A 6927-nucleotide genomic window follows, 5' to 3' on the forward strand; every position below is an offset into this window, starting at 1 on the left:
GGCCGCAGACTTTTTAGTTGTGGTGTTTTTGGTTGTGTACACTCCGTTTGGGAACGGACCGCGGAGCTGGATCTTTTTCACACCCCTTTCCTCTGTCGCCCTCCCTGCCTGCTGCCGCCCACAGCCCACCATGAAAAGATTTACAGAAAATGAAGCGGATGCCCAGTGATTGTTTTTTCCCTCCAAAGAAAGAAATTCAACTGGGGAGGGAAATAAGGACAAAAGATGTCTCCAGTAAAGGAGTGTTTATTAAGAGGGGACCTATTTTCAAGTTGCTCACGTGAGGGTCATGACTACAGAGAACTGGCCTCATTGTTTACCACTTGTGCCATTAGGTTGCACTAATGCAGAGACTGCAAAAGCCCGAGCTGCAGGAACCCAGTAAGTACGATTCCCCAGCCCCGTGTCTGCTCCGGATTGACAGCTTTGATGTCCATTTTCTGTGCTGAGAATCTGAAATTCTATTTTGGATAGATGGTAGACACGGAAGACATCACTTTCCCCACCCCAGCCCTTTTGGTTCAGTTGCATTTCTTCTTCTACATAAAACATAGCCACAGTAACCTGCTGTGACTTGGCCAAGAATGTTATTCTTTCCACCCACCAGCCCCTCACTCTCCCAAACTCCTTCCCAGGCAGCCACGCCAGACTTACCTCTTTCGGGGAACCTTTCCAGGTGCTTCACCTGAGCAAGCTGCCCTACCCCTGCATGTGTACACCATACCCATGGCCTCTGCTGTGTTCTAGTAGGTGTAACAGATGTTTGCTGAGCACCTGCCCAGTGCCAGGAACTCATCCTGGGTGTCACTGAGTTTTACAGATGCGTGCTAGTCCCCCCCACCCCTTCCTGTGGGCTCTTGGGGGACAATGGTGGCATGTTTGAGGAATGGTGATACTCAGGATCCTCTAGACCCTTGTTCCCCCTCTCCTTGTGCCTTCTGCTTAAGGGGCGGGAGCAAAGCACTGCCTTACCACAGACATGTGGCAGGGTTTGGCCTTTACTGGACACACACACACACACACACACACACACACACACACACAACTGCATGATCTTAGTTACCAGTCTGGTTAGTTTTTTGTTGTTGTTTTTTCAGTACTAGGAATTGAACTCAGGACCTTGCACTTGCCAGGCAGGCACTTGTGCCACTGAGCTGTATCCCCGGCGTTAGTTACCAGTCTAAACAGTAGTCTTTATGTTTTTTGTTAGTTTCACTTGGTTTGATTGGTGCTGGGGATTGAACCCAGGGCCTTGGGCATTCTAGGTATATGCTCTACCCCTGAGCTAGATCCTCAGTCTGTCTTTTCAATTTTGTTTTCTGTTTTGGCATTGGGGATTGAACCCAGGGCCCTCGCACTGAGCTACATCCCCAGCCCTTTTTGTGTTTAGTTTTTTATTTTGACTCACAGTCTTGCTAAATTGTCCAGCCTAGGCTCAGAATGACCATCCCCCTGCCTCAGCCTCTTGAGTAGCTGGGATTACATACTGCTGTGCCGCCACAGCTGGCTCGTTTTCCCTTTTAGCACTGAGGCTGCTAAAGCTGTTTCTTTATACTGAAGCCAGTGTTTCTTTAACGTCCATTGATTCTTACCTCTCTCCACCACAAAAAAAGAAAAAAGTCCTCCTTTATTTTGTTTCGATTGATTGATTTACAGTGCAGCCAACTCACGGCCTCCAGGATTCTAAGTAAGCACTCCATCTCTGAGCCACACCCCTAGTCCGGGCCTCTTACCTTACAACTATTCTCTGATACTTTTCATTAGAGAGACATTTGGTTTGTTTGTTTCTGAGTAGTTAGTCTGATCGTCTCCAAAGACTCTAGGAAAATTCTTTTTTTCTTCTTGATGCTGGGAATTGAGCCCAGAACGTTCCTTACACATGTGCTCTACCACTGACCTACATTCCCAAGTGGGAGAATTTTGATAAGTGACAATTGGAAAAAGTTGTGAATTACCAAGACATGGGAGCTAAGGATTCTGGGGAGGTCAGGGAAAGATACATTCAGGAAAAAGATCAAGGAAAATCAATTCTGTCAGCTGAGGGATGTTCCGCCTGTGATAGAGACCCTGGGATTCTTCCGAAAACGCATCAGCAGCTGATAATAAAATGCAAAGCCTGGAGCTAACCAACTGTTGTCCACACCCAGAAAAGGGTTAAGAGCCCCCATTCTGCCATTACTTAGCAGCTTCCAGGCACTTGCAGGACCTTGGAACCAGGGCCAAGGGTCTGTGAGGTGTTGAGTTTGCTAGCCATCCTGTGACAGTGACAGCATGCTGCTGTCATGAGCCACTTGGCAGGATTTTAAACTTGACCGAGAGTTACCTTTCCCCAGCATCTTGTAAATCTCTAGACCACCTTGCAAATTGCATATTACTCCCATTTTGCACATTGGGTAACAGAGATTGAGTCAAGGTTCCAGGGATACCAATATGTGGCGCATTTTGAATCAAACTCTGGGGAACCCCTCAACACAAGCAAAGCCCCACCTGCTTTGTTCCATCCTGCCAAATATCACCTACCTGCAACACACAAGGCATAACTCCCCTGAGGGCTGAGATCCCTTTTTGGTTCCCCTTTGTATCTTTGAATTTTTCCTTCCCTTAAGAAGGGTCTTTGAATGTTTGATTGCATTTTATTCAGCATGTGATTAAATAAAATAGTTTAAAATTCCCAGCCTCTGTTCTTCCACTTCAGTTTTCTGGGGGAGCATTTTGTATGGTTCCTACATCCTCCCGCTTCTTGGTGTTTGCACGAAAACTAGGCTTGGACATGTTTCAAAACTATAACTGTGGGAAACTTTGTTATTAATGTAGAATTAAGAAATATGTAGTAAATTCTTCCAAAAGAAAAGTTGAAGCTGAGTGTGATGTTGGATGCCTATAATCTCAGCACTCAGGAAGCTGAGGCAGGAGAATTGCTGCAAATTCAAGGCCAACCTGAACTACATAGTGAGACCCTGTCTCAAAAGAAAAGAAAAGAAAAGAAAAGCACGAAGGAAGGAAGGACAGGAAAGGAGAGAGAAGAATGAAAGGCTAAATTATAGACAGGTTATCAGTAGTCTTGTGGGAGGTGGAGGATGCAGAAATTGAGCAAAGTCGCGGGGAGAGAGAGACAAGGACAGGGGCCTTGAGGGTGGAAACCTGGATCGCAGGGCGGTAGAGGTGTGGATTCCCTTGGGTTCACCTGTTATCTCCTGTGATTCTGCACTGCTTAGAATAGCACCAGTGTGGGCTGTTAGGCTCTTTGGGAGCACCTGTCGTCCTGCTCCTTGAGCTGGCAGTTTCCTCTTTTGTCCCCTCTTTGTGATGGCAGTGACCTTTTCACCTTTATAATCCCTAGGGCAGTGCCTTACAGGTGAGTGCTGGAGAGGTGCAGCCAGCAGGGAGCCTCTTTTTCCCCAAGTGGGGAGGAAGGACCCTGGGGGCCCGGGAGCTGTTGGGACAGGGCAGCTCTGGGGGAAGGAGAGAGGCCTGTGGTTACTCTCCTCCTCCCTGGGAAGATGGGCCTAAAGTCCCCAGCCTACAGAGCCTGCCTGGGGCCCTTTCTTTCCCTTTTCCTTTCCCCTCCCCTTTCCTTCTCCTTCCTTCTCTCCTTTTATTTTAATTTTGAGACAGGGTCTTGCTGTGTAGCCCACATTGGCCTTGAACTTGCAACCCTCCTGCCTTAGTTTCCTTAGTGCTGGGATGACATGCGAGTGCCACCACAGCTTACTGGGTTCTGCCCTCTGGGAGTGCTGACTTCCTCTAGGAGCCTGGGAAGTGTGCATGAGCACACGCTGCATCTTTGGAGCAGTGTTTTTGTCTCCTGCTTCCTGGAGCTCTGTCCACCAGGCGCACCGGCAGCTTGCTGTCCAAGTCTGGTGGACACCCGGTTCTGGTCCGGCTTTGCAGCCTTTGACACTGACCTGCTCCTTCTGTGCGAGCCTGGTGGCCTCTTCTCACCTCAGGACAGCTCCTAAGGCTCTAGGGGTGAAAAGGTGAGGAAGTAGGGGCCCAGCTCACCTGCTGAGTGAAGACGGTGCTGAGCAAAAGCCAGAGAAAAGGAGAGGAAGCCACTGGGCTGCCAGGGCCTGGCCTGCTGGGGTGAGGCGGCTCGGCTCAGCTCGGCTTGGCTCGGCTTGGCTCGGCTCGGCTCGGCTCGGCTCGGCTCGGCTTGGAAGAACGAAGGGGAGCCCGCATCCATTAAGTGTCAAAAGCTGCTGGGGTTCGGTTTTATTTCTCAGTATTTCTGTCTTTAGAAGTGTGGTAACTGCACCATATGGACATGGGCCTGATTCACAGTCTCTTAAAATAGTTTTATGTGCTTATATTTTAGGAGAGAAACTTCTGGAAACCAGAAAATTGTTTTGCTTGAAAACTTACCCCACATTACTCTCTACTGGGGGGTGACAAGCTGCCTTCCAGGTCCAGGGGATCACAGTGTCCTGCAGTAGACACGGCTCGCTGGCATTGTCCAGAATTGCCAGTCAGTGATTTACAGTGGTTCCCGATTGGACAGTAGATCCTATTGTAAAAGCCCGTTCCTACACTGGTTGCTTGAAAACTTGGCCGTGATTTCCCCAGTTGCAGTAGTAGCCAGTGTCTAGTTTAAAGATGAGTTAAGCTGGGCGAGGTGGCACCCGCCTGGAACCCTAGCACTCTGAAGAGTTGAGGCAGGAGGATCTCAAGTTCTAGCCCAGCCTGGGCAACTTGGTGACTTAGTGAGATCCTATCCCAAAACTTTAAAAAAAAAAAAAAGGCTGGAGATGTAGCTCCGTGCAGAGGCCCTAAGTCAATCCATAGTACCACAAAAAATAAGTAAATAAAAATAAAATAAATTGTGAGCTATGCCAGGCCCTCTTTGAGTGCTGGTGAAAGGATGTTGGTCAGGACAGAAGAGAGCCTGAAATTTAAATTTGCGTGAGGCCCTTGCACGGTGAATCCTGGCCTGCCTTTGAAGGATGCCGGTGAGTGCTGGGAACAGACCAGGCTCAGTGGAGGCCATGGCAAAGAGGCGGCCTTGCCAGGCTGGAACAGGCAGGCTCTTCGGGTGAGGACACCTCGAGGGCAGGGCCTGCCGGTGAAGGTCTCCAGATAGGGCGAGTGCAAGGTACATCAGGGAAACAGCAGGCTGCTTCTGGTTGGAAATGGAAGTCTTTCTTGCCTTGTGATGACCTTTAGTGATTTTTTTTTTTTTTTTGGTACCAGGAACCAAACTCAGAACGTTGCACTTGCCAGGCAGGCGCTTGTGCCGCTGAGCTATATCCCCAGCGACCTTTAGTGATGACTGTGCGTGGCCCTGTGCTGAGCAGTGTGACTGACTTGGTGTCCTCCCCCAGTCTAAGTGAATAGCGTCACCTCCGCTCCGGGGGAGGAGTGAGACTCAGACCAGGCGGCGGTGAAGGGGTCTGGGGCTTGAGGTGTGGTTACCTCTGCGAGGCTCAGCCAGCGGTGCCTGTCACCTTGCTGTGGGGACGGCCAAGAGTGGGAAGGACATAAGTGAGACAAACTGCCTGGCCTTGTCTGGGCTGTGGCCCCGGGGTAGTGTCCTTGTGCTTGGAGAGCAGTTGTCAGGAGCAAATGGGGAATGGTGGAAAATTACAGCATGGGGCTCTCGGGGCGGCACAGGATGGGGACTGGAGGTTGGTCTCACGGGCCATATCCTGTCTCTCACGCTTACGCTTAAAAGGTCACGTCTGGGGTCTTCACTGTCCTCTCCTAGCATGTCTTTCCTCAGGCCAGGTGGGCCAGCTATTTCTCGTGGAACGGGAGCGGCTACCCAGACATTTGGGACCTCACAGTCACACGTGGGCACAGACCAGCTGGCAGCATTGCCGGTTTCTTAGGTGGCCTGCTCATTTGCATACTTGGAGGGGTGAACACATGCCTGTCCGTGCAAGATTCTTATTACTGCAGGGGCGCCTCAGGCTTAATTTCTGGATTCAGACTGACCAGCGACCTGAGGACCTTGTACCCGAGTAGAGAAGAAGCTTCTGGAGCCTTCTGGGCTTCAGGCCTCAGTGCTGACCTTCCCTGGATGGCTGGGTAGAGGCCCCGGCCTGTGCACTGCTGTTGGGAGACTGTGGTCTTTGACTCAGGTGTGACGCAGCTCACACAAGCCCAGGCCCCTTCATGGCTCCCGTAGGTCCTTCCATGTTTCTTTAAGACAGGATTGCGTCATGCTGCCCAGGCTGGCCTCAAATACCTGAGCTGAAGCGATTATCCTGCCTCAGCCTCTTGGGTAGCTGGGACTACGTTGTGCACCACCACGCCCAAGCCATTTTGTGTTTTTAACAAGCTTACTGATGGTTAGCAGCCACATCTCTGACAGTGGTAGCGTTTTGACCCCGTTTGCTTTTTCACTGTTGTTTCCTTGTGAGGGATTCTCCTGTCACTTTTTGTTCTTCAGATAGTTAAGGCCCTCTTATGGGCCAGAGCACTGGTCAGTGAATTTTTCTGCTACCTGGGTTTAATAAAACTACCTAAGGGCTTTTAAATTTCAGTTTTCGTGACAGAGTCTTATAATTATATAACATTGTGCTATTTAAGCAGAGTATGCGGAGTTTGGAAGAAGCCCATGGTCATGTGGGTAGAAAGTTCCTGAGTCTCAAGAGGAACTGCTGACTGCCTGGCCTATGGAGTGGGGCTGGGATCTGAGGTGGGAGACCCTTCCTCTCCTCCTCCTTCCTTCCCTCCTCCTCCAAGTTCCCTCCCTCCCTCCCTTCCTCTTTAACCCTCCTCCCTTCCTCTGCTTATATGTATTTGGGATTGAACATACTAGACAAGGGCTCTACCACTGAGCTGTAGCCCCAGGCCTTTTAAAAAATTTTAAGCCAAGGTTAAACTAAATTGCCCACTGGCCTCTAACTGGTGTTCTTCCTGTCTCAGCCCCTCAAGTAGCCCATCACACCTGGCAGGAGACTCACTTTTTTTTTTTTTTTTTTTTTT

General features: G+C 49.9%; 1 protein-coding gene across 3 annotated transcripts in view; it reads left to right on the top strand.

The window, feature by feature from the left end:
- Positions 1-335: 335 nt before the first annotated feature.
- The window catches only part of Ypel1 (yippee-like 1), a gene marked incomplete at its 5' end in the record, with an annotated part of 23242 nt that continues 16650 nt past the window's right edge, over positions 336-6927 (top strand). For all 3 annotated transcript variants that reach the window (XM_013517873.1, XM_013517872.1, XM_013517874.1), the window contains 1 exon segment: positions 336-381.

Source organism: Chinchilla lanigera, unplaced genomic scaffold (assembly GCF_000276665.1).
Source record: "Chinchilla lanigera isolate Chin_1 unplaced genomic scaffold, ChiLan1.0 scaffold00041, whole genome shotgun sequence".
Classification (NCBI taxonomy): domain Eukaryota; kingdom Metazoa; phylum Chordata; class Mammalia; order Rodentia; family Chinchillidae; genus Chinchilla; species Chinchilla lanigera.